We start from the raw sequence: 26,557 nt of genomic DNA on the forward strand, positions 1-26,557 counted from the left end.
GGACTCCCCTGGAGGTCCAGTGGTTAAGACTCTACGCTTCCAATGCAGGGGGCGCGAGTTCGATCCCTGGTCGGGGAACTAAGATCCCGCATGCCATGTGGTGCAGCCAAAAAAAAAAGAAGGAGCCCATCGTGTCCTACAACACACAGAGTTGGGGCATAAATGACACACGGGCAATCCAGATACTGTATTTCATCGCCTAAGATGCCATCGGCTTAAAGATGCATTTACAAAAGGACAGATGTTGTACGATTCCACTAACATGAGGCACTGAGAATAGGCAGATTCACAGAGACAGAACGTAGCATAGCAGTCACCAAGGGCTGTGGGGAGAAGGGGTAACGGGAAGTTATTGTTTAATGGATTTCTGTTTGGGATGATGAAAACGTTCTGGAAATGAATAGTGGAGATGGTTGTACAACATTGTGAATATACTTAATGTCACTGAACTGAACACTTAAAATGGGTAAAATGGTAAATTTTAGGTTGTTTTTATTTTACTATAATAAAAAAAAGTAATATGTGCTCGAGTTAAAACCATCACACAATACATAATAATATCAAATGAGAAGGGAACACCTTGCCTCCCTTCCTCTCTCCCCTCCTTTTACGTGTCTCTTGTGGTTATCTCTGTAACTCTCAGTCACCCGTGTATGTCTCTGTGCCTTGATTCTCCCAGTGTAGATGGTATATCTGGGCCTCCTCTCAAGTGTGGATGAGGGACTGAGAGGACTTCCGTTAACTTCCATCAACCCTCTGCCTCTATCACCTGATTGTGGATAGTTATACTATACTTTCGGATATTCTAGTGGTTAATTTTTAGCTTTAAAGAACACACTTAAAAATTTATCTTCTAAAACTTTTTTATTATGGAAATTTTCAAACACATGCAAAAATAGAAGAGTGTAGTAAGTCCCTGTGTATCTGGGACATAGCTTCTACTGGGAACCCATAATCAATCTTATTTTTTCCATATCCTCACCCACTTCCCTCTACCAATTATTCTGAAACAAATCTTAAGACATTGTATCATTTTACCTGTAAATATTTCAGCATGTATTCTTAAAAGTAAAAAAGATACAACATAAGTGCAATGCCATTACCGCACCTAAAAAAAAAAAAAGGAATCATTACTTAATAGCCAGTTACTGTTGATATTTTAGTCTCAGTTTTTTTCAGTTTGTTCAAATCAGGATCCAAATAAGGCTCTTATGTTGCAATTGCTGGACATGTCTCTTTAGACTCTTTTAATATGTAGCTTCCTTACTCTTCTTTTGCTTCCTCTTGCAACGTAATTTGTTGAAGAAACTGCGTTGTTTGATCTGCAGAGTTTCCACAAGTCTGGCTTTGGATGATTGCATCTCAGTGGTGTCATTTAAGTTGTTTTTCCCTTGTATTCCCCCCCCCCCTTTTTTAAAGAATTGGCTTTTTATTATTTTTTATTTTATTTATTTATTTTTGGCTGCGTTGTGTCTTCGTTGCTGCGCACGGGCTTTCTCTAGTTGTGGCGAGCGGGGGCTACTCTTGGTTGCGGTGTGCAGGCTTCTCATTGTGGTGGCTTCTCTTGTTGTGGAGCACGGGCTCTAGGCACGCGGGCTTCAGTAGTTGTGGCACGCGGGTTTTGATAGTTGTGGCTCACGGGCTCTAGAGCACAGGCTCAGTAGTTGTGGCGCACGGGCTTGGTTGCTCTGTGGCATGTGGGATCTTCCCGGACCAGGGCTGGAACACGTGCCCCCTGCATTGGCAGGTGGATTCTTAACTGCTGCGCCATCGGGGAAGTCCCTTGTATTCCCTTTTATTTCCTGTAATTTGGTGATTACAGATTTGCTCAGACTGAGATTTGATTTTATTGCAAGAATATATATAGTTTTGTTAACTTCCACCAGGTGGTACATCACATCTGGCTGTATCTTTGTAAATGATTCCCGCAGCCACAGATGACCATTGCCTAGATCCTTCGATTCCTTAGGGGTCATGTTGATCTCTCGGTCCTTATTCACTTGGTAGTAGGAATGCTTCTATAAGAAGAAATTTCCCCTTTGACTATTTGGTTATCCTAAAACACAGGGAAAGCAGAAATAATTGCTTGACTCTTTTAATTACTGAAAAACTTTTTTAATTACCAGTTTTGAAAATGTTGAGTGGATTCCCGAGCTACCTCTAATGGTTACCTTTGAGTTCCTCTTTCTTTTAGGATCTTGAAGAACCCACGTTGGATTTGTTTCAAGCCATTGCATTTCAGTTCTTACTGATGTTCAAATTGTCCTGTCTTTGGCCCATGAGAGTCTCTTCAGCTTCGGTCTTGAGTCTTCTTGGCCTGATTCTAAGGGTCTTTGGTAACTTCCTCATTTTCTAGTATGAGTGGATGTCCCGGGCTCCTGTGATACACTTGCTGCCCCAGGCCTGGATTAACCATTTCTCTTTTAATAGAAAATAGTATTTAGAGATCACAGTTTGGGCATTTGAGTGTTCATTGCTACTAGTTTGGTTATTGCTAAATCTTTATTTGTAAATCCATAAAATCCAGACCATATTTGTTAACTTCCTTCCCAGAGCCTCATTCCCAAGGGGCCTACTTTTTATCTTCAACCTTGTCCATTTCTGTCAGTTATAAAATGACTTTTACACATCTTCGAGACTTGTAGCCTTGACATTTGGCTCTGAGACTATGATTAATCTTCCTCATTTTGTCTGTAGACTGATTATGAAAACTGGAAGCCAAAACCCAGCATTTGCAAAATTATAATTACATAAATATCATCTACTGATGAACCTCAAAACAGTATGATTAGATCTATCACAAAGGAAAATGTGTTCCTATTCCACGGCCCTGGAGCTCTGGAATGAAATCTTTGCAAACTTCATGGCTGAATGGATTCTTTTTATAATTATAGTCAATTGCTTAATGTCATGCTTAATGTCACTTTTTATTCTGATTCGTGTTTGTACTGTGATGTTGTATGGCTATTTTCCCTGGAATTTCTAGCTGTTTTATTTGTTGTTGTGTTGAAAAAAGAAACATATATGCTTTCATCTGATTAAAAATTTCTAGGTTCCTAATCATAGAACGATTTAATGGAACTAACTTGCATTTTGAAAACTTAAATGGTGGAGAACTTTGGTGCTTCTCATTTTAATTTTGACACACTGTTTTTCAGGCCTGTTGCAGAGTTTCAAGCTAAGATTTATTTCGGTTGCACTCCTGAGTTAATTTCACTTTTTCGTGGATCACAGATATTCCTCTTTCTTGGATTCCTATTTGCTGTGATGGCATGCATCTTCAAATACTTTTTTAAATTTTTTTTTATTTTTGAGGTTTATGGAAGATAAACTTTCTGATTTCTTCCCACCTGAAACTATTTTATCTCCTTTTTGATCGATAGTTTGGCTAGGTATAGATTCTCAGGTCTGAAATATCTCTCTCCTAGAATCGTAACTGAATTTCTCTGTTGTCTTCTAGCATTTAGTGTTGTCAGTTATAAATCTCATATCTGTCTTTGTAGCTCTTGGTAGTAGACTACTCACCATCCAGTGTTTCCTTTTTCCTTCTTACCGAACCCTGATTTTGTTCAAGTGTCAAGACCATTGTTTTGCCTTCTTCCCCAACCCCAGGGAGGGACTCATGATTTATTTAAACCAGTCATGATAAATCCATTCTTCACATCAGACATTGATTTAGTAATAGGCTTTTGAATGTCTCGGCTTGAGGATTTGATGATTCTAAATTGTTGCAGCCATCCTGTGACCATGAGAAGAACCGAATGTCAGAGACAGAACGGAAAGACTAGAAGAATCTGAGTCACTGATGATGTAATCACACCGTTGAATTAACCAACCCTAAAACTATCTGAGTTGATGCTTGAACAACCCAGGGGTTAGGAGCAGCGACCCCAACCCCGTGCAGTGGACAATCCATGTGTAACTTTACAGCCGGCCTCCCGCATCCGAGGTTCCACATCTGGGGAGTCAGGCAGCTGCAGACGGTGCCGTACTGTAATATTACTTAACCCAAAAAAATCCAGGTATAAGTGGGGCCCACACAGTTCAAACCCGTGCTGTTCAAGAGTCAACTGTACTTTACGCGGTCAGATTTTTATTTGTGAATAGATTTCAGGTTGTCTCTTAGTTTGAGGATCCCTTTGCCTCTTGAAGAGGTCAGATTTATTACTATTCGTAACTCTTATTTTGAATCACTGGCACCTCAACATGGCTGATTTGTGTGTTAAACATTAGGCACCTCAGGCCTAATGTTTCTCCGATCTCTTCTTCATGGAGGGATAAGGAACTTAAAAGAAAAAAAAAAAAAAAAAAAGTAAAGCCTCCGTACGATAAATTTGATAGACTTGCGGAACTGAAGAGGCTGTCGGGAGTTAATTTAGTCGCTGCCCTGAGTCTGCGCAGCTCTCGTGAGAAACTACCCCGGAAAATTGCTTCACATGCTTTTCATAGACGCAGAAATGTCATCACCTCCCGTTGCTGTGGTGCATTCCGGTGCGTTGATGCCAAAGAAGGAGGCACGGTTTTAGAGTTTTATCGTGAAAGAAACGGGGTGGCATTCGTCCTAATAGAACCACAGTTGTGAGTCTTAGCACGTGGAAGCATTTCTTGTTGCAAGAAAACCAGCTCATGTGCAAATTGATAACGTGGAAAGATTCAGGGAAGTGAGAGTTTGAACTGAAGAAATGACTTGGTTTTGCAAAAGGTTGCCTAGAAGGTTCTTTAAAACACAGAGCTCACCAAATGGATTAAAAATGGACCTTCATTTCGAAAATAAAAATCCCCAATACTGCCTATCTAAGGGAGCATTTGTTTTAAGTGATCGTGCTGTCAGATGTACAGAACCCCTCTATTAAGTGGTAGATGTGGGGAAGCCTCTATTTTGGGAGTGGCCCTTGCCTTTCCCCACGGGGGCCTTTCGTAGGGTGGGGACCTGCTCGGCTACTCTAATTCCTTCCACATGGACGCTCTGGCATCTGCAGTTGTAAAGCATGATTCTTTGACACGCAAATCCCAGATGGTGCTTTGAATTTAAGGCCCATATTGCCTGCAGATTTCCACCACATGTGGTTTAATTTTTTTCCGCATTGTTGCTCAATGCGGGGGAAGAAAAGTAGATAAATATGTAACAAAAAGAAAACACTCTCATAGCCCTATGACTGTGAATATTTTGAAACTGATCCTCCTAGAGGTTTTCTAGGTATATTCATTTATATGTATAACTTTATTTTTTTAATTGAATTTTTATTTTATATTAGAGTATAGTTGATTTACAATGTTGTGTTAGTTTCAGGTGCACAAAGTGATTCAGTTATGCATATACATATATCCATTCTTTTCCAGATTTTTTTCCCGTATAGGTTATTAGAGTATTGAGTAGAGTTCCCTGTGCTACACAGTAGATTATTATTGGTTTCCTTTTTTTTTTTTTTTGCGGTACGCGGGCCTCTCACTGTTGTGGCCTCTCCCGTTGCGGAGCACAGGCTCCGGACGCGCAGGCGCAGCGGCCATGGCTCACGGGCCCAGCCGCTCGGCGGCACGTGGGATCGTCCCGGACCGGGGCACGAACCCGCGTCCCCCGCATCGGCAGGCGGACTCTCAACCACTGCGCCACCAGGGAAGCCCAGGTTTCCTATTTTATATATAGTAGTGGGTATATGTTAATCCCAAACTCCTAATTTATCCCTCCAAGTTTCCCCTTTGGTAACCAATAAGTTTGTCTTTGATGTCTGTGAATCTGTTTCTGTTTTGTAAATAAGTTTACTCGTATCATTTTTTTAGATTCCACATATAAGTGATACCATATGATATCTGTCTTTCCCTGTCTGAGTTACTTCACTTAGTATGATAATCTCTAAGTCCATCCATGTTGCTGCAAATGGCATGACTGCATTCTTTTTTATGGCCGAGTAATATTCCACTGTATACACGTGCCACATCTTCTTTATCCATTCATCTGTCGATGGACACTTAGGTTGCTTCCATGTCATGGCTACTGTAGATAGTGCTGCTAGGAACATAGGGGTGCATGTATCTCTTCGAATACTGGTTTTCTCTGGATATACGCCCAGGAGTGGGACTGCAGGATCATATAGTAGCTGTACTTTTAGTTTTTAAAGGAACCTCCATACCGTTCTCCAAATGGGACTTTATTTTTTCTTACAAAAATGGTGCTGGACCCTCTGCCCTGCTCAGGGCCACTTCCCGTCCTGCACGTCACACCGTAGGTACTGCGGCTTGCAGGTGACCTGGATGTACCTGTCACGAGCTACTGCTTATGAGCTGCTGCTGGGCAAGGGTCCACGAGCCCACCATAGTCAACTGCGTTTATCAACATGAAGGAAAGAGCAAGGGGGCCACTGCACCCCAGCGCTACCATGTATTAAGTGCCTACTGTTTGCTCATGGAGACTGTGCGTGCGTTATCTCTGTTTCCCAGACTTACCCCGAGGGAGAGTTGGTTCCCACCTCTTTGCAGATGAGGACACTGAGACTTGGCTGTGTCGGAATTCAGACTCCGATTGATTTGGCTGTAGCACCTCTATGTCCTGGGGTCCCACAGTGCGTCCAGCTGGGCACACCAGCGGGATCTGGGGTGAAGGGGGCAGATGGAGGCTGGAGGTGGGGATGATCCACGCTTACCTGTGATGGACTGAGCGGGCGCCTGGAAGCTGCTTTCTGCTCAGCAGGAGGGGCCGCCAGTGACCAGAAGTGAGCCTCAGGGGGAGAGTCTGGGGGAGGTGAGTCAAGAGGCAGAATGAGTGCCTCCGGGCAGGGAAAAGCCACGGGGGCCGAGAAAGCTTGGTTTTCGCCCATCTGCAAAGCCCTCGAGCTTGCCCAGTCCCTGAAGGCCCGTCAGGGGCCCCAAACCCCATGCCTGCCTCTCTGGCCTCCTCGGGTGAGCCTCTTCCACAGTGTAGGTCTCCCTCCTGTCACGTCAGAACTCGGTGTCGCGTGCGGCGGTCAGTCTCTCAAAAGGCTCTTTCTCCGCTAGAGAACTAAGGAGGCGCACGCACACTGTTGGGTTAATGGAGATTAGCGGCTCCCTGTGCTTCTCTCTCGCAAATACTTGCACTGGAACAGCACTGTTGGGACTGGGCGCTGGAAATACTAAGCAGCTCGTTACAGTGGGGAGACGTGACACATACAGTGGGGAGGACATGGGTACGAGGGGATGTGACAGAGGTACGTGCCAAAGGTTATGTTGCTTTGTTGTTCTTGTTCTTGTCATTGTGTCTTGGTTTTTGCCCCTGGAGAGAGGTGGTTGAGGATAGCCCTGGAAGGAGATAATTGAGAGGGGCTTTGAGGGATGAATAGGAGCTGTATACCAGGCTGAGGGGTCACTGGGCTGGGAAAGCGGCTTACCCGATGCCTGGACGCAATAATGGCCTCTGCCCCAGCTGGCTCAAGTAGGCAGAGGCCAGTAGGCTGGGCCAGACTGCAGAGAGCCTCGTGTGACCTCCTGAGCCACCGGGGCTGTATCCCGTGGGCAGCTGCCCCCATCAGATTCTGAATCGTTTTAATCAGGAGAGAGACTTAATCTGACTTGTGTTCTGGAAAGATATTCTTGGTAACAACGAGGAGGCTGGATGAGTCACCTGGAGAAAGGGAGGCCGTATTGCAGAGAGTTCGGTAATCTGGATGTTTTCAGCAGATGCTGAGAGTGCGTTTGGGTCAGGCAGGCTTTGTCCGGGGTTCCGATGAGAGGAGACCGGCCCGGGCCTCAGGGAGAGAAAGACAGCCTCAAGGACGTGTGGGGGTGGCGGCAGGTCCCCAGGGAGGTAAGGGGGCCATCACCGCCCCCTCAGCCCTCAGCCCCTCTTCCTCCCTTTCGGGGGCGACAGGGCCCTGACACTGCCTTCACAGCCCCTCAAAGAAACGAAGGCCTCGGGCATTCATGAATCACAGTAAATCCTGGCCGGGGCCAGTGGCAGGCCCTGGGTCCCTCCCCTGTGTTCAGTTTCAACGGCCACCAAGCTTTGTGGAACTCTGTTGCCTCCGGAGCTGGGGAGCAACGCAGGACGGAGGGCCTGGGAGGCACGGGTGTCCAGGGGGGCACAAGGGCTCCGACCCTAAGAGACAGCCAGTCACAGGCTGTGGGGGGGCTTCCGGGCGGGGAGAGCCAGGGTGCCTCCTGGCAGAATAGTCGGCTTTAAAACGCAGTTAGAGAGACAGTGGAGAGGCCTGATTCAGAGCCGGGGCTGCGGAGCCGGACTGTGGGTTCAGATGCTGGCCTCGCCACTTCCTTGCCGGGTATCTTGGGAAAGCCGCCTCTCTCTCTGTGCCTCGGTTTTCTCATCTGTGATAGGGGGGCGATAATGATACCCACGTCGCGGGTTTGTTGTGAGGATGAAATGCGTTGATACACCCACAGCGTTTAGAGCAGGGAGCTCCTTGCCCCGGTGCCCACGTGCTTTTCCAGAGACCCTCGTGAGGCCTGAGCTCTCAGGAGGTCACCCCACCCAGACCGACCCTGGCTCCCGGTTCTTCTTCCCCGCCCAGGTAGGCGCAGCTGCACCCCGAGACACCGCCTTTCCCCCCCCACCGCCTGCAGATCCAAGGACCAACTGATGCCCAGATGCACCCCGTCGGCGGGCGGGGGAGGGGCGCCGTGGCCCCCCGCCCGGCCGTGCAGCCTCGCCGGCCCGAGCCCCACGCGGCGCAGCCCGTCCGGCCGTACCTGGGCGCTGGCCCGTCCCAAACTCACCCGTCGCCTGGAACTTCGGAGTGGCTTATTCTTTTCCTTTGGCATTTGGATTCCAGGAATAGTTAATGGGGCGTGTTGGAGCGAACAGCCCTACTTGCAGGCTTCCTCTCGAGGTTAAACAGGTGCTCGGGCCTTCTTTAGCCCAGCTCGTCAGCTGCGGCAGCTGAGGGCTCGGGGGCCTCTGTGGCTTTGGGGCCCCCCAAATGCTCCTCTCCCTGGCCGGGGCCTCCCCCCGCCTCGCCCGCCGGCCCGGCCCAGCCGTGAGGCACAAAGGAGCAAACAGGCTGCCGCCAGCAGGTGCCTTGGGCTGGAGGCACGTGACCTCCGCGGGTGCGAGGCTGAGGCCCACGGAGCCGTTCCGGTGACGGTCGTCCTCTCCCCCCCCGGGGCGCGGACTGCTCCGGCCTCGGGGACTGTCCCCTGTCCCCGGCATCTCTTCGGGTGCCCCTCCTCGGGGGGCAGCTCCTCCTGGCTCAGCTCGCGGCCGGGCGCCTCCTCTTCCCCGGGCGCAGCAGCCCAGCTGCCCAAGGGCGTGAGTCCTGCCACCCCTCCTTCTTCCGGAAGTTTCGCAGCCACGTTGCAGGGCGGACACTCCGGTGGGAGAGCCGGCGGCCCACGTGCCGGGGCAGCGGAGCCCCAGGGAGGCCTGGCCCCGAGGAGGGGTGAACCCGGGTCTGGGGCAGGAACCCCGGCCCGCGGTGTTGGCACAAAAACAGCAAGTGCGGGAAGTAGACAGGGTGTCGGGGGCTGACAGTCAGCCAGACACAAGGGCCCGAGCGGGAGGCAGACGTGGCAGTGGAAGCAAGGGCAGGGACCCCGCGTGGGAGCCACCGAGAGTCCCCGCGGGAGGGGGGAGGGGGGAGGGGAGTAGCCAGGGCCCCAGGGCCTCGGGCCCCGCACCGCTGAGCCAAACCCTTGCCTCCGTGATGGGGCTGGACCTCGAGGCCGGACCGAGAGGCCGGAATCCCCTCGGTCCCTTCCAGAACTGCCAGCCCACGCAGGGGCGACGGGGTGAGGGCTCTCCCCGCCCACCGCGTGCCCCTGGGACCACGTGCACCCAGGGAGCCTCTGGGAGCTGGCTCGGCCTCCGGGGCCTCCCAGGCAGTGTGTCCACGCGAGTAGGAAAATTCCGGAGCCCGGAGACTCAGCCAGCGAGCTCGGCCAGCACGCAGAGCGCTGCCCTCAGAAGACCCCGCTTCTCCCTGCCCAGCCAGGGCCCGCAGGAGCCTCCAGTGGACCCTCGAGGGCCACAGGAGATCGGGACTTGCCTGCCATGGTCCCAGCAGTGTCTGTGGACTCGGAGGGCTTCCTGCCGGGGGGTTAGGTCCTGTGTCGGCCTCAAAGCTGTCTCTACAGGGAGAAAATTCCAGTCTAGGGGACGTCAGCCCAGGCAGGATCCCCAAGGGGCACAAGGAGGCCACCTGGGGACACAGGTGCCCCTGACTGTGGCTCCCGGACGGCCTCCCAAAGGAGCGGCCCCCCTTCGCTAAGTCCAGGTGCTCCCCTCCCTCCCTCCCTCCCCTCCGAGTTCCTCTCCCGGCGGCGTGTGAGGAGGGGACGCAGCGCGTGAGGGGCCGCTCGACGCACGTGCTCGCACGCACACGTGTGTGCGCTCATAGCCCCTGACTGGACGTAACGGCGCTGCGGAGCACTTAGGAGACAGAAGGAGGAGACCCCCCCCGTGCTGCCTGGCCTCACCTAAGAGCTGCCGACCAGTATCAAGAGTATGTCTAAAGAAAGCAATCCAGGTCACTAAAAATGAAAAAAACTTGAAGTGTCAAAAAAAGTATTTCTACTTACCCGTTTTTCCTTCTTTTTGTTTTTTTATTTTTCTATTTACCCTTTAAAAAAATTTTATTGACATAGAGTTGTTTTACAATATTGTGCTAATTTCTTCTGTACGGCAAAGTGACTCAGTTATACACACACACACACACACACACACACATATATATATATATATATATATATATATATATATTCTCTTCGTATTCTTTTCCATGATGGTTTATCACAGGATTTTGAATCGCACAGGTGCTCTACAGTACGACCGTGTTGTTTATCCAGTTTGCAGTTTGCATCTGCTCACCCCAAACTCCCAGTCCCTCCCTCCCCGCCCCCCTTGGCAACCACAAGTCTGTTCTCTATGGCTGTGAGTCTGTTTCTGTTTTGTAGATAAGTTCATTTGTGTCATATTTGAGATTCTACATATAAGTGATATCATATGGGATTTTTCTTTCTTTCTCTTTCTGACTGACTTTGCTTAGTACGATAATCTCTAGGTCCATCCATGTTGCTGCAAATGGCGTGATTTTGTTCTTTTTTATGGCTGAGTAGTATTCCATTGTATATATGAACCACGTCTTTTTTATCCATTCCTCTGTCAATGGACATTTAGGTCATTTCCATGTCTTGGCTATTGTGAATAGTGCTGCTATGAACATTGGGGTGCATGTATCTTTTTGAATTCTACTTACCCTTTTTAATATGCAAATACTAAAACACAGTTCAGTCATTCTTCCCCTGATCCGTGGTTTCAATTACCTGCAGTCAATCACAGTCTGAATATATTAAACAGAAAATTCCAGAAATAAACAATACGTTTTAAATTGCATGCCGTTCTCAGTAGTGGGATGGCCTAACTTATAAATTGAACATTGTCATAGGTATGTAAGGGAAAAACAGGATATACGGGGCTGGGTACTCTCGCAGGCATCCACTGGGGTCTTGGGGCGTATCCTCTTTGGATAAGGGGAGGGGGTGACTGGAAGCTTTATTGTTTTGTTTTGTGTTTTTTTGCTGCATTGGGTCTTTGTTGCTGTGTGCGGACTTTCTCTAGTTGCAGCGAGCAGGGGCTACTCTTCGTTGAGGTGCACGGGCTTCTCATTGCGGTGGCTTCTCTTGTTGCAGAGCACGGGCTATAGGCACATGGGCTTCAGTAGTTGCAGCACTTGGGCTCAGTAGTTGCAGCATGTGGGCCTAGAGCTCATAGGCTTCAGTAGTTGCGGCATGTGGGCTCAGTAGTTGTGGCACATGGGCTTAGTTGCTTGTGGGATCTTCCCGGACCAGGGATCAAACCCATGTCCCCTGCAGTGGAAGCACGGAGTCTTAATCACTGGACTGCCAGGGAAATCCCTGTTGGAAGAATTTCAGATGTAGAGTCTTAACAGGTATCACTTAAAATGAGAGATTAAGGGCTTCCCTGGTGGCGCAGTGGCTGAAAATCCGCCTGCCGATGCGGGGGACGCGGGTTCGTGCCCCGGTCCGGGAGGATCCCACGTGCCGCGGAGCGGCTGGGCCCGTGAGCCATGGCCGCTGAGCCTGCGCGTCCGGAGCCTGTGCTCCGCAACGGGAGGGGCCCCAGCAGTGAGAGGCCCGCGTACCGCAAAAAAAAAAAAAAAAAAAAAAAAAAAAGCAGGCACAGACAAGCCTGTCTTCACCAACTTGGGAAATGGAGAGACTGGAGGATCTCTGCACTTAGCCCCGCGGCGGCCGGAATCCCAGCGAATCCCATCCCCAACAAAGGTACGTTTCTCGGGCCTCTCCCTCTTGGAGCCTCAACTTCCTAATGTGGAAATGTGAATTATAAAATCGCGCACCTTGGGGCTGTCCGTGCGGATGAACTGAGCTGCTCCGTGTCGTTTACTCATTAATCCTGGGCACGTATAAAAGGTCCAGCCCATCTGAACTGAACCGAAGTCAGAATCTGATCTTAACGTCTGTAGGGCCCCAGCCAGCAGCCGTGAGCAATGGGCCACGATGCGAGGAGGGACGGGTTGCTGAGGCATTGCACTTCCGCCCCCAGGCCGTGCAGAAAGGCGCTGTGGGAGGCGGCCCTTCGAGGAGGCTGCTTTCCTTTGGTCTGCTCCTTCTAATACCTCTGAAGCACTTTGCCATTTTCTGCCTGGGTCTGCTCAGGGCCGTCTCCAGGTGGGTGACTGGATCCTTCCAGTTCCCGGACGGGCCGGCTGCCTCAGGCCATTGGGGACGAGACCTCCGGTGAGGACTCCCTGGGTGGGGTTTTTTTTTTCTTTTTAACATCTTTATTGGAGTATAATTGCTTTACAGTGGTGTGTTGGTTTCTGCTGTATAACAAAGTGAATCAGCTATACATGTACATATGTCCCCATATCCCCTCCCTCTTGCGTCTCCCTCCCACCCTCCCTGTCCCACCCCTCTAGGCTGTCACGGAGCCCCTGATCTCCCTGTGCTACGCGGCAGCTTCCCACTAGCTCTCTGTTTTACGTTTGGTAGTGTATAGATGTCCCTACGTCTGGTAGTGTATAGATGTCCATGCCACTCTCTCACTTGGTCCCAGCTCCCCCCCCACCCCACCGTCCTCAAGTCCCGGCTCTAGTAGGCCTGCGTCTTTATTCTCGTCTTGCCCCTAGGTTCTTCATGACCTTTTTTTTTTTTTTTAGTAGTCCATGTATACGCGTTAGCATAGGGTATCTGTTTTTCCCTTTCCGACTTCCCTCACTCTGTAGGACAGCCTCCAGGCCCGCCCAGCGCGCGACAGATAACTCAGTTTCGCTCCTTTTTGCAGAGCCCGCGGCGGCGGCTCCGGGGACGCGGTAGCGACGGTCCGACCGGCGGCGTCTCGTGATGCCTCCGGGCTGCTGCCCTCGGCGGATGCTGCGGCGGCTCTGGACCGACCGGCGTGGGGTCCCGCGACGTAAACACGAACTCTACAGACTGTGGCGTCGCGGGACGCTGTCGGGGACGTTTGCACGGCAAAAATACCTGAGGTTTCTGCAGAGAGAACGCGCCGCGCCTCCTCGACACCGGGGCTTCGCGTTTGCCGTGTGCGCAGCGCAGCTCCTGTAGCCGAGCCTTTCACCCCCTGCTGAAGCTGCTGGGGGCCCGCGGCCAAGACCGCGCGCCGCCTCCCCGCACCCGAGGCGGGCAGCACGTTTACGGGCCCTTCTGTGAGGTCACCTAACCTTTACTTGCCCGTGCATGTTCCCCTTCAGTCCCTCAAGGGTTTTGGGGGCCATCATCCCCAGTAAAACCGGCTGGTAAGAGGTTCGCAGGAGCATTTCCCGACAGTCAGCAACCCGGCAACGAGCAGCGCGGCGTCTGCCCAGCCCGCGGTCAGCAGCCCAAGGCGCTAGGGTTGCTCGTGGCGTGTCGACATGCATCTAAAATGCTGTCCTGTCGTTTATTCCCTTTCAGTCCCCCGTGGGGCTGGGCTCATTTTCACAGCTCCTCACAGGGCTCAACACCCGGCGGTAAAGAGGGCCGAAAGGGGAATCTGTGTGCCGGGCGCATTTTTGCTGAGTCAGAGTGATTTTCAAAAGAAATTCTCTGCGCTTCTGACAGCCCGATTCTAAGATCTTCCTCCCCCCCTCCCTCTCTTGTTCCTTTCTTCTCTCTGGCCCGTCTTTCCTTCCACTCCACACATATGTCCCCTAGTAGCTGAACACGTTACTTCATTTATTTGAGCCTCAGTGGTTTGTTTTCTTTTCATCCATGAAAGAGGGATTTTTTAAAGTCATAGGCTGATGAGGTGGATTAAATGAAATCATTCCTACAAAACACTGGGAAGCAGTAGAAGTGCAATGAATGTTAGCTCTCTTCATTTCACAAACATTTATGAAATACTGTATGTTAAACGCTGGACATACACACACATTTCTCCAGGAAAAAGAATGCTCCGTATTTAAATGCGCGCAGGCGCACACACACCCACCCCCGCCCTCCGCCCCACACGGTAATCCAGGGGCAGCAGGGACGGAGAGTCGGCTCGTGGTGCGGATTGTTGGACTTCCGGGACGGCCTGCGAGTGGCACCCGGCCCTGTCCTCCTCCAGACGCCTTCTCATCTCCTCTCCTCACCCCATTTTATGGCACCCGCCTCCTTTTTGCCTGTGAGACCCGCCGGCTCTGGTCCGGGGCTCCCTTTGAGGCCCCAGCCCCGGGCCGCACGTGAGGCCGGACACTTCCCAGGCCTGAGCCCCAGCGCCCACGCCCACCCGGGTGACGTCATTGTCCCTACCGTTGTGCAAATCGGCCTAAAAAGGATGGGTCTCAGGGTTTCGCGTGCCCCTTTTTTCCCAGTCCTGGCCCAGGGACTTTCCGTTTCCTTCTCTGCTTCTGTGGACCTGTTGTCCCTGTGGTCCCACGGGTGCTAAACGCCCTCCATCCAGTGGCGGTCGGAGTGACTGACTGATCTGGAGCTCGTTTCCTCCCGTCTTCCCCGGAGCGTGTGCAGGGCCCACCCATCAAGCTGCCCGGACCACCGAAGCCATATCCACCTTCATCCAGGGCCGGGCCCGGACGTCTGCACACCAGCAGGTCCTCATCACCTCGAACGGCGTCTCTGTAAAGGTCTCTCTTCTCCTCCCCACCAAGACTTTAATCCTAGACTGGCCTTAGCAGTCGTTTCACCCTGACCCTAAGAAGAGCTGTTTTCACTGAAGAACCAGACAGACAGAATCAGTTCAACTGCAGTTTGAGGGAGCTGAGTTGGCCACTAGAAAGAACTTTCTTCCCTGAGCCTGGGAGAAGCTGAAATCGACGGGATCTTCCCAGGAGAGCTCTAGGGAAGGGGCTGCGAGTGGGCCTCCCTTGAGATCTATTAGAGCGTCGGATGTCCTGCCTCAGCACTCACCAACCCAAGGAGATTTCTTGCACTTGGAAGAGACCTAGCAGTCATCTACACCACCCTCCCTCTCGGTGCCCCGTTTGGGAAACCTTCTCTCAGCACGAATCCTCCGTAATTGTTCATTTATTCATTCAGTCACTCATTTCACGATATCTGTGGCTCGCGGCATCCTCTGACCAGATCTCCACTGTCCCCACAAGGGTGGGTACAGGTGACAACAGCAAGGCAGTGTCCGACTAACCCAGAAGGGTGAGAACATTGAGTAACCGTTGTCTCCAGACTGTCAAGGTAATAAAAGCAATAAACCTCCTCGGTTGTTTTAGGGAATATTCTGCAAGAAGGGCTTTGCATTCGAGGGGACCTTCTGTCTTCCAGCCAATGCCAATCAACAGCGGCGATGAAACGAAGAGGTATAATCACTGCCATGAAGAAACCTCTCACGTGTGTAGCCCTGGAAATGCGCACCGTGCAACAAAGGATCAGAAACCCTGAATTAGCTTCGGTGAGTTGCTCAGAGCCCCACCGGGGCACGAACCCGCGCCCCCTGCATCGGCAGGCGGACTCCCAACCACTGCGCCACCAGGGAAGCCCCCCATAATGTCTTCTCGATGCTGTTTTTAAAATATCAAATAAGAAATTCTTAAACAAAAATGGTGGGCGTCCTGGCCGTATTGCTGGCCTGGGTGTGTGCTCAGTTTGATGGAAGGTAAGCAAGCGTCGTCTGTTGTGTCCCTGTAAGAACCCTCCATTCAGTCCAGCCTGATCTTGACCCCGAGCTCAGGACCTTGCAGGCTCTTGGACTTCTTTGCACCAAGCATCTCTCTCTCTTTCTTTTCCTCCATTATTTTTACTTTTCATCTAAGGCTCCTACTCACCTCCCAGACCAGTAGTACCACCAACCGAGCAAGCCTTGGCTGGTTATTCCCACACGGGGAAAGCTCTCCTGCCTCTGCTCTCCCGTGGAAAGTGTTGTCTGCATCACCCTATAATACACCACGTGTGACACGTCTCACATTCTTGCTTCATGCTTATAACTAACTTTACAAGTGTGCTTGTGTTGTTTTTCTAATGAACCTATGAATCTTTGAGGGCAGGACTGAGGTCTTCTTTTCCGTCTAGTGCCGCTCGGAACAGAGACAGCTCTCACATTTCAAAGATGCTTATCCCTTGAGTCAGTCCTTCCCAATCCGAGGGAGAAAGGGACTCACTTTAGAAGCAGAAATTTTCTGAAACGCTGAGCATACATTTCACTTATGAAATACTGCACTAAGGGCTGGTGATTACTTGGTGCCAATGGGATGGTAAATTGAAACACACTATCAAGCACAGATTAACATGAAAGTGAAAATAAAACCTTAAATGTCTTAAAAATGTTTAGAATCTCAGTGATACATCTTTAGCCCCCCTCCACCCCATTCCTGCCCCCCACCCCCTTGCACTGTAATCCACATTTGAGGGTGTTATCTCGCCCGTTTCCACCTCAACTCCAGCTGTTTCCTGAGATGCGTCGGCCTCACTTTGTAGGGCACCGGAAGAGCGGACACAGGGCAGCTGCATGTTTACGGGATGAGAGGAAGGTTGAAAAAGTCTAGAGCTTGGATCCCCAGTACCTTCAGATCCTGGTACGACTTCTGCAGGTCCAGCTTCTCTGTGTGAAGAGCAAGAAGCAGCAGGAGGAAAAGCCTCAAGACAAGTGTGAGTTTCAAGACAAGGTGGTCGCTGATGCCAGGTCTGCAGGCAAGAAGCACGAGGCTAGCAAGTGGACGTGGTTTGCAACGCTCGTCGGCCAAGCGGGAAGGAGGGGGGGAGCCAGAGCGCGCAGTAGGTTGGGTGTGAAGTAGGAGGTGAGAAAATGGAATTGGCGAGAGTAGAGGGGAAGGGGACACAAGCTTCTGGATCCTTTGCTTATTTATTTAGTTTTGGGATAGGGAGATGAGCATATTTGTAACTAACACAACTGAAGGTTCAAGAGAAGTGATGTGAGGGATAAAACAAGCATGGCCAGCGTGGGGACTGACTTGAGGAGGAAATCAGCCAGAGACAGGAGGGAAAGGCAGCTTGCGTTATATAAGAGGCCTTTGATTGTAAGTGAGAGAAGCAGCTTGCGTTATATAAGAGGCCTTTGCTTATAAGTGAGAGAAGCAGCTTGCGTTATATAAGAGGCCTTTGATTATAAGTGAGAGAAACCAATTTATTCTTTATTTTTATTTAAAAAAATTTTATATTGGAGTTGATGTACAATGTTAGTTTCAGGTGTACAGCAAAGTGATTCAGTTATACATACATACACCTATTCTTTTTCAGAGTCTTTTCCGTTATAGGTTATTACAGAATATTGAGTCGAGTTCCCTGTGCTATACAGTAGGTCCTTGTTGATGATCTATTTTATATATAGTCGTGTGTATATGTTAATCCAAATCTCCTAATTTATCCCCCCCCCCCAAGCTTTCCCCTTTGGTAACCATAAGTTTGTTTTCTAAGTCTGTGAGTCTGTTTAAGAGAAACCAACTTAAATCAGTTAAGTTAAAAAACAAAAACAAGGGCTTCCCTGGTAGCGCAGTGGTTGAGAGTCCGCCTGCCGATGCAGGGGACACGGGTTCGTGCCCCGGTCCTGGAAGATCCCACATGCCACGGAGTGACTGGGCCTGTGAGCCGTGGCCACTGAGCCTGCGCGTCCGGAGCCTGCGCTCCGCAACGGGAGAGGCCACAGCAGTGAGAGGCCCGCGTACCGCAAACAAAAACAAAAACAAAACAACAACAGAAGCATGGCTGGGCCTCGGGAGCTTCCCGAATGTTCCAGACTCTCCCTACTTGGCTCTCAGACCCCCTCCGAATCCTCCTTGGCCCCTGCATGTCCTTGGCTTCTTCAGTCTTGGTGGGAAACAAGGCTGAGGCTGCAGCCACAGGAGAGGCACTAGACTGACCCTCTCGGCCCCAAACCCAGAATTCTAGGGAAAGTTTCTCACTGGTCCATCCTGAGTCTGTAGGAGTCCGGCCGGGGTCGGTAGGTTGTGCGAGGCTGTGCAGGGGTGGCCGGACGTGAGCACGTGCTCCCGTGGGGACCACGCAGACGGGGAGGGGAGGGGCAGTCTTCCCTGAAGAGGGACGTCCGTCGGTCCGTGTGGTTCAGAGGTGGAGGGGAGTTTAGAAAGTCTGACAGGTTCGCATCTCAAGTTTGTTTTGTTTTTGTTTTTTGTTCTCAGGGAAGTTGGGGCATCTGGCGAGAACCGGGGGTGGATGGGGCTCCGGGCTAGAGAAGGTTTGGACACTACGGTGAGCAATGAGAAAGCCTGCAGGACAACAGAGCCATGTGGAGAAGCGGTCGGGGGTAGAAAGCCTAACTGTGCAGTGGGGTCAACCCAGATTTATTCACTCGACGAACACTACTGCTCGCAATCTCTATTTAATCTCCCAGCGTCCTGAACGCAGTACCGATAAAAACGGACGGTTGGGCTGATCCAACGCTGGAGAGTGGAAATGCAGGTGCTTCAGGTACAGGGGGCAGAGGAGGAGGGAAGGGTTGGGGTAGGTGGAGACCTGTCCACAGAAGGGGACACAGGGGCTGACACTGCCGAGTCTCAGTGGCGTCCTGGTCATGGCCCTTCCCAGCGGAGACGACCCCTCAGGTTAGGTGGACGCTTCCTGGTTTGCTCACGGAAGTCCCGTGTAATTATCCACGGTACCTTTTCTCATTGCGGACACGGGACACGGTCCCGATTTGGCTGCTGGATCACGTGGGCATCCCATCCTCGGCCAGGTCCGAGTGACTGGGGATTATGGCCCCCCGGGGATGTCACTTCACTGTGGCTTCCAGGCCTGGTGATCTGGAAAGAGTAAGTCCTGGCTCTCAACCTGCATCACTCCTGTGGGTCCCAGCCAGGGAAATGGAGACTTCTGGAAGTGTCCAGTGCCTGCAGTTATGAGGTCTGAAGAGAATGAATCAGAGAAGGAAACACAGCTGCCCTGGCCTCTCTGGCTGCTCACAGGAGGGAGAGGCCCCATCAGCGGAGGCCAGAGGAAACAGCTCCCTTCCTGTTGGCAGCGGGCTTGGAAATCCCACCCAAACCCCAGCTGGTTTCCCCGAGGCCACCTGATACACCCCGGGCGCCTCAGGGCAAGAAGTCCCAGAAACCACGTACACTTTGTGGCCTCCCACTTCAGCGCTTCTTGCCGTAGAAATGACAAGGGCCGTGCAGGAATCATCTTTGTTTCTGCCACGGTGGGGACTGACGTCTTGCCCAAAGTAGATTCTTCACACGTACTCACGTGACTGAATGGACGTCCTCTCCAGAACAGACTGGGAGCTGTCCTGTCTCAGACGTGCCTCCGTTGGTGGCCTTGAACTTGGTTTGCAGACAATGCAGCACTGCACCACAGGAGACGGGGCGGGTGAGGATGGGTTGGGGGCGGAAGACTGGCAGGGGCGGGGCAGGGTTTGTTTCCCGACCCCAGCTGGTGATCAGCTTATGTCCTAAAGCAGGAGGATTAATAACCAGGGTAGTTTTATCCCTGTTAGAATGTAACTACAGATGTGGGCTTTTTGGGCGAAACAGCTAACCCTTTCTACATGTGGCTCACTCGGGAAATACGATGCCTGGGCTTGGCAAAAGCGCTCTTTGCACGGGGGCCTGCTGCTGGGTGTGGCCTCTCTCTCCTGGGCTGAGCGGACAGCTGGCCGGGGGCGTCTGTGCTCTCGCCTCTTGGGTGAGCTGACCTCTCACTGGACTGGTGATGGAGGGGAAGGCACGAGGCCTGTGTGTCTGTGGACCTGAAGGGGGGCAGGGTGTAGCTGAAGGAAAACGTCAGGTGTAGGAGTGGGTGGGTGCACGGGGAGGCTGGAGGGGGAAAAAAAAACTCTTGGAAAAATCAAGGTTTATTGCGACTGCAAGTCCCTGAGTCTTGAGGCAGCAGGAGGAGGGAAGGGGGAGCCCCAGATCGGAGCCAGCAGGCACCCAGGGATTTACAGCATGGTATGGCTGGAGGCTCCAAAGCCACGAGACACAATTCATCAAAGAGCTGCTGCTGCTAGAGCAGAGATGAAAGGCTTTCCAGGCCAGTCGGTGATGCGCTTGGAGCGTTCCCCAGGGCAGCCACCTGCGGTGAGTAACAGGAGACACGGCTCCTCCCGGCGCTGAGGCCTGCGAGTCCAGGGCCCCCGGCTGCCCGGGGAGGTTGGGCGGTGGGCGGGGCCCCGGTGAGCAGGCGCACGTGACCGCCCCCTCCCTCCCCGCGTCGCCGCCGGGCGTGGCTGCGCCGTCCCGCGGCCAGGCCTCGCCCGTGACCCCGGCCCCTGCAGGGCCGCGCAGCACCGCGCGCAGGAGGCCCCGGCGGCCTGACACCCGCCCTCGCGGGACCGGCCGGTCGCCTCCCCCTCTTCCCCCCTCCCGACTTTTCAGTCCGGACTGCGGGGGCCGGAGGTTAAAGCTTCATTCCTGAGTGCTGCGTTCCAGAAACTTTTACAGATGCCCCGGCGTTCTTGGAAGACGTTGGGAGGAAATCGGAGCGTCCGACATCCCCACCCAGACGCTCCAGAACCAGAGGTGGCATCTGCCCCTGGACCCGAGGGGGCTGGAAAGGGCAGGGCGGCCGGGGGGCTCACAAGCAGGCCCTCCTCCCCTTCCCTCTCACCTGGGCCCGTCATTGACGCCGCCCTCCCCCACGCCGCGACCCCCTCCAGCGGGCGGGAGCGGACTCGGCCTCCCGGGCCGTCCCGGGGTTGGGAGGCTCGCATCGCCATGGCAACGAGCTCTTCCCGTGGGAATACCGAACTCCTGAATGTGCCGCAAATTGGAAAGGGACCCGCTGAGTGCCAGCTGGGGCTCCAGGCGGGCGGGGGCAGGGCGGTGTCTGCAGGGAGGCGGGGCGCGACCGAGCCTGGATGCTGGGCTGCGCGCGTTTCCTCGGAGTCAACTGGGGCCGCGCACGCTGGACACGTGACGCGCGCTGCGAGCTCCGGGCCGCCTGGCTGGCTTAGAGCCGCCCCACCCAGCGTCGGCCGGCTGAGGAGGGAGCCTCCCTTCTGGGGGTCTGCCCCAGCCCCCTCGCCGATGAGACCAGTAGCTCCTGTTGGGAGGACAGGCGGAGTTGGCTGTGGAATTCAGTTCTACGTGGCTGAGGCCATTGGCTTCGCTTTACAATTTTTTTTTTTTCAGTTTTAAAAGTTGTATCAATCATTAAAAAAGCGTAATTCATTTTTTTAGTTCAGAAAGGTGTAGAGAAGGAAATGAACATGAGCCACAATCCCAATCTTTCCACCCAAAGATGACCAACCACTGTTAACATTCTGCTGTCATCCTCCAGCTACGCCCACACGGTCACCTAGGGATGTACTAGTGACAAAAGTAGATTCCATGATGTTTTGTCGCCTGCGTTTTCACTTAACTTACCAAAGACATAGAAAGATATAGAAAAATCACTGTTATTTCTAATGGCAACATAGGGTTACTATAACTTATTAGCCAATTTGCTATTGCTGGAAATTTAAATCGCTTCCCCATTTTTACTCCTCTGCGTGATGATAAACGTCCTTCTGCATGCATTTTTGCACCCAGTCTGTTAGTTTCCTTAAGGTAAACTTCTAGAAGTAGGACTACTGGGTCAAAACATATGGGCATTTAAAATTTTGATGCATATTTCTGAATTATGGGTCGTGGGTGTGTGGTGGTTTTTTTTGAGAGCCGGTGGACTTTATTCCCCCCCCCGCCCCACCCCAATCGGTCTTAGGAATAACAGGGGAAAATGTCCTTATGCAGTCTGTATCCCCCGCAAAGCAAGACCTGAAACAGAGCTTGGGTGTGACTGGTTCCTTCCAGGGGCCATCCAGGAAGCGCTCTGAGGGTCAGCAATCGAAGGGTCCGTAATGAACGGGTAACTGCTGGCGGCCGTGGGGTCCAATGCCGCCGGGGACCCTCTGGGCGACCACGCAGAACACCCCAGACTTGACCCCCATTCGTTCCTGCAGGGCATCCACTCTCCAGATCGTTTGACTTTCCCCACTGTTATTTGGAAAACGTCTGTGGGCAAATTCTGAGGAAGGCCCAGGGCGTATGGCTGGAGCACCTGCAGCCCCGGTTACAAATGAACGACTGCCCCTTGCGCCGAGCCCAAACCAAGGGACGAGGCTAATCCCGGACAACATTGCAAAATGGGTGAAGATTTCACCAGCCCCTCCGCCCTCCCTCTCTGCCCCCCAAAGCATCTCTTGGTGCCATGCCCCGCCCCAGCCCCAGGCTTGCGAGGTACTTGACTCTCCAGGGCCCATCAAAGAGGTCTTCTCATGCTGTTCTCCGCAGTGCCAGAGACAAAGGCTGTTAGTTACCCTTCCAAGCATGTTTACATTTGAAGACAGGCACCAAGAACTCTTCACCAGAGGAACTGGTGATAATGTTGCCATTTCGGGCACGGTGGCAGCTGAAGCCTTTTCTGGCGGAGCCCCCAGCCCGAGGCCGGCCCAGCACAGGAGTTCTGGCGTCGTCTCCTGACCTACGGCAGGTGAGAAGCAGCAGGAAGGCGGAAGTGGAGGGGTGGGGGGAGGGAGGGGAGAGTCCAGAGCCTTGCTTTGCTCACGTGGATGACACTCCCTGGCATGCGGATTTCATTTAAAAAAAAAATTTTTTTTTTTAAATTTTGGCCACACCATGCGGTACGTGGGATGTTAGTTCCCCAGCCGGGGATCGAACCCGTGCCCCCTGCATAGGAAGGTGGAGTCTTAACCACTGGACCTCCGGGGAAGTCCCTGGCCTGTGGATTTGAGAAAATGAGGCAGGAAAGAGGAAATCAGGCTGGATCTGTTGCTGGAGGGGAGGGGAAATAAGTGAGCCGCCAAGGCAGGCGGGGTGAGACCGTTGTTAAGAAGAGGACTGAGCAGGTGAAGAGGCTGAGGAGGCACCTCCACGGGCTGTGGGCGCGATGAGGCGCTTGAATGAGGAGCTCGTGGCCACGGTCTACATCCTCCCTTCCGCCGGCGTGACTTTTCCACGGGGCCTCCTGACATCTTGCGCTTAGTATCGTCGCCTCTTTTGCTCACCGGTGCGTGCCCGGCAGTGGCTTTGCTGCTTGTGCATCTGTCTGGCCTCTGGGGGCCCCGTGTTTCTATTGGTGCCGTCCACAGCTCAGCACAGGTCAGGGTCCTTGCTTGCCATCGTGCCTTTGCTGCCTCTCACAGTAACCGTGCCTGTCCTGTTTCTCACGGTTAAGGGCTGCCGCTGGCCTCTGATAGTCTAGGGCCCAGGATCCTCCTCATTGCCACCAAAAAGCCCAGGCGAAACCACGTGACATATCATCAGCCCCAGACTACAGAGGGGTCACCACTGACTGAAGCGTCGCAATGAAGGGTGGTGCTGCTCTCCCCAACACCTGGGCAGATGTTTGTCCTCCAGGCCCTTCTGAGGGAAAGTCAGCCGGTGTGTCTGCTCTCACGGTAGCTTAGTCCTAGCATCCGTGTCTCTAGCCTTTTGATCCCTTCTTCAGTGCTTGGGCGCCATGACCCCGGTGTTGCTTTTTCCAAGCTTGCACGAGCCATCGGGACTTCCCCCTCCCATCCCGCCCCTAGGCCCGCGCCCACGATGTGAAATCCTTGCTCCAGGAGAAGAGATCCGCGCTAATAGACGCGCCCGGGCTCGGAGCCTTGCCTCCGTGATCCGGCATATTCTCCAGCCGCGCGGCGCACACTTCCGGCGTCTGCCCGCTCCCGTTCACCCGGTCCTGCGGCTCCTCGGGTATAGAATTCTTCCCCAGTGAAGGAGGCCTCGCATGGGTTGTCCTGAACCTGACCCCGGTCACTGGTCTGGTGGCCAGCGAGAAGGGGAGAGGGGAGATGCGCAGAGAGCAGTCGTCACCGTGGAGGCTTGTGCCGAAGGTACAAGGAAAGGCTGCTCTCCTTTCACGAGGCGGAGGGGCTGCTTCTGCAAACTCAGGAGGTCCAGGGGACTCTGGGAGCTCCAGGGCTCTCTAATGCATCCACCCAGAAATACCCACCCCCCCATTTCAGTCCCCCGGTCCCTCCCAGTCTGTATCGGGCCCTGACGTGGATGGAAGGAGTCGCTTTTCTGAAAGTCTTGAGTTTGGTTCTCCGCTTGGTCTGCCTTCTGGCTCCAGGAGATGCTTTTTGTTCGTTTGTTTAACAGCCAAGGGAGCCTCTGTCTCTCACCGTTTGCTTTGGGTTAGTCACTGATGTCCCCCAGGCCTGTCATTTTCTCTTTTCAGTGCCTCAAATGGTGGTCAGCAGTGGCCCCCAACCCCCCCATCCTTTAATTACTCCTTGCCCTGTACCTCCCACGTGCCAGAGATATTGCAATAAAGTACGTCTCTTTCAACCTGTGTTCCCTTTCAGCTCACACCCCGGTGAAGGTCTCCGCCATTACACCGCTACCTCAGGCCAAGGGCTTTCAGAACTCCCGCTCGACCACCAGTGATGAGGGTCCTCGTTGCCAGCTAGGCGGCAAGTCATCAACTCCGGAACCGCACCTTTCGAATGTCCTCTGGAGAGTATTCTTGGTACCAGCGGTCTTGGGGTGAGACAGGGATTTGGGTTACCGTGATTTACTGAGGGAGCACTCTTAGGAGAAAGGGAGTGTAAGGGAGGGAGGGTGAGCCGGGAAAGGACCAAGGCAAGGAGGGGGTCCCACGTGGCACCCACATACAGCTTGATCTCTTGGGTAGTCCTGGAGCGTGGCCTGCGCCACCGAACCAATCCCACCTTGAAACAAAGGAGCCAGGCTTTTGTACCCTCATGTGAGCTGGTCATTCGCTGCAGATTTCTGGAGTGGGGTGGGGAGTGTGATTGCCTGTGTCGGTGGCTCCTGGCTCCCGTTTGGCTGAGGACAGTTTTCTGGTGGTTCGCTGGCCCATTAAGTGATCCGGGCAGGACATCAACAACCCCTGAGACGACTTCAGTAAGTAACACCCAGTCCATCAGTTGCTCAAGCCAGAAACCTGGGACTTAGTTTTGTCTTCTTCCTTTTCTTCAATTCTCAGTCCAATCGACCTCCAAGATACGTCTTTAATTTCCTAACCATCCCAGTCGCTTCTTTCTGTTCTCACTGTCACGACCCAAGTCGACAGCACCACCATCTATTGAGTATATTCCTGCAACAGCCCCTAACTGGCCTCCGGTTTATTATCTGCAAGACAGCCAAGTTCAGCTTTCTAAAATCCCCGTCCTTTCATGTCGCTTCCTTTATTAACCCTTCAGTGGCTCCCATCACTCTTAGGATAATTTTAAACTGCTTTATGTGGCTTAAAATATCCTGCATGACCTCGGTTCTACTCTTCTTTCCTGGCTCAGCTCTCAGTACTTAAAATCTCAAAAAGCTGACCCAAATGGACTTCTTTTAGTTATTTTCACATATGCCACACACCGTCTTTACTCTCTGTCTTTGCACGTATTTTTTCATCTGCCTAGAGCACCTTTGCTACCTCTCACCTGATTACCTCACGTGCATCTTTAAGACTCTGCCAAGTTGTACTTGACCCTGAGAAGCCCTCGAACACCTTGTACTCCACTATCATACCCTGCATCATGTGGCGCTGCAGTGGCCTGCATCTCCTCACGACAGTGCTTTTCCTCTAGCACCCCTTTCCTGAATTTTTAAAGACAGGTTTCCTTCCATTTTTCTCTTCTCTAGTAGTTTGGCAGTAATACGTTCAATTTCTACTCTTTAATGGTTTAGCACGAACTCATGTCTACTTAAATCCCAAGCTCTGTGGCAGCAGTGATGATGCTTACATTACTTACTGCTGTGTCATCAGTGCCTGGTGTATGGATGGAGCACAAGAAGTGTTTGTTATGTAAAATAATAAATGAATAAAAGTATCTCATGTCCTTTTCCACTGCTGCTCTAGATGCCAGCACCTGCAACTGTGCCTTGCAGATAGTAAGTACTTAATAAATATTTGTTGAATTCAGTAGTGAGCTTAGCTTTTTCCTTTCCATTTGTAGGACAGCTGTTCTGCCTGATTCAGGTCCTCAGCACCTGTGTCCAGAGTCATGTAGCAGAGAGTGACATCAGCGAATTGTAGACCAGGAAGTTCCAAGTTCTCATTTCCCCACAGAAACACACACACACACACACACACACACACACACACACACACACACACACACACACAAACAACAGCAAAAAGAAATGGAAGCTGTCTTAAACAACTTTGTAGGAGCTCTAGAAAACAGTCAAATGTCTACAGCAACCAAGCAAATGCCCTCCAAAAAAAATCCATTTTCAAAATGGTGGGAAAATTATGTGATATT

General features: G+C 52.1%; 1 long non-coding RNA gene across 1 annotated transcript; it reads left to right on the forward strand.

Moving 5' to 3' along the window:
- Window positions 1–19,998: 19,998 nt before the first annotated feature.
- On the forward strand, window positions 19,999–26,213 carry LOC136793955 (uncharacterized). Its single transcript, XR_010840060.1, has 3 exons — window positions 19,999–20,408; window positions 22,271–22,800; window positions 24,641–26,213. It is a non-coding gene; the product is annotated as an uncharacterized lncRNA (long non-coding RNA).
- The last annotated feature ends 344 nt before the right edge of the window (window positions 26,214–26,557 follow it).

This window comes from Kogia breviceps, chromosome 3, assembly GCF_026419965.1.
Source record: "Kogia breviceps isolate mKogBre1 chromosome 3, mKogBre1 haplotype 1, whole genome shotgun sequence".
Lineage (NCBI taxonomy): Eukaryota > Metazoa > Chordata > Mammalia > Artiodactyla > Physeteridae > Kogia > Kogia breviceps.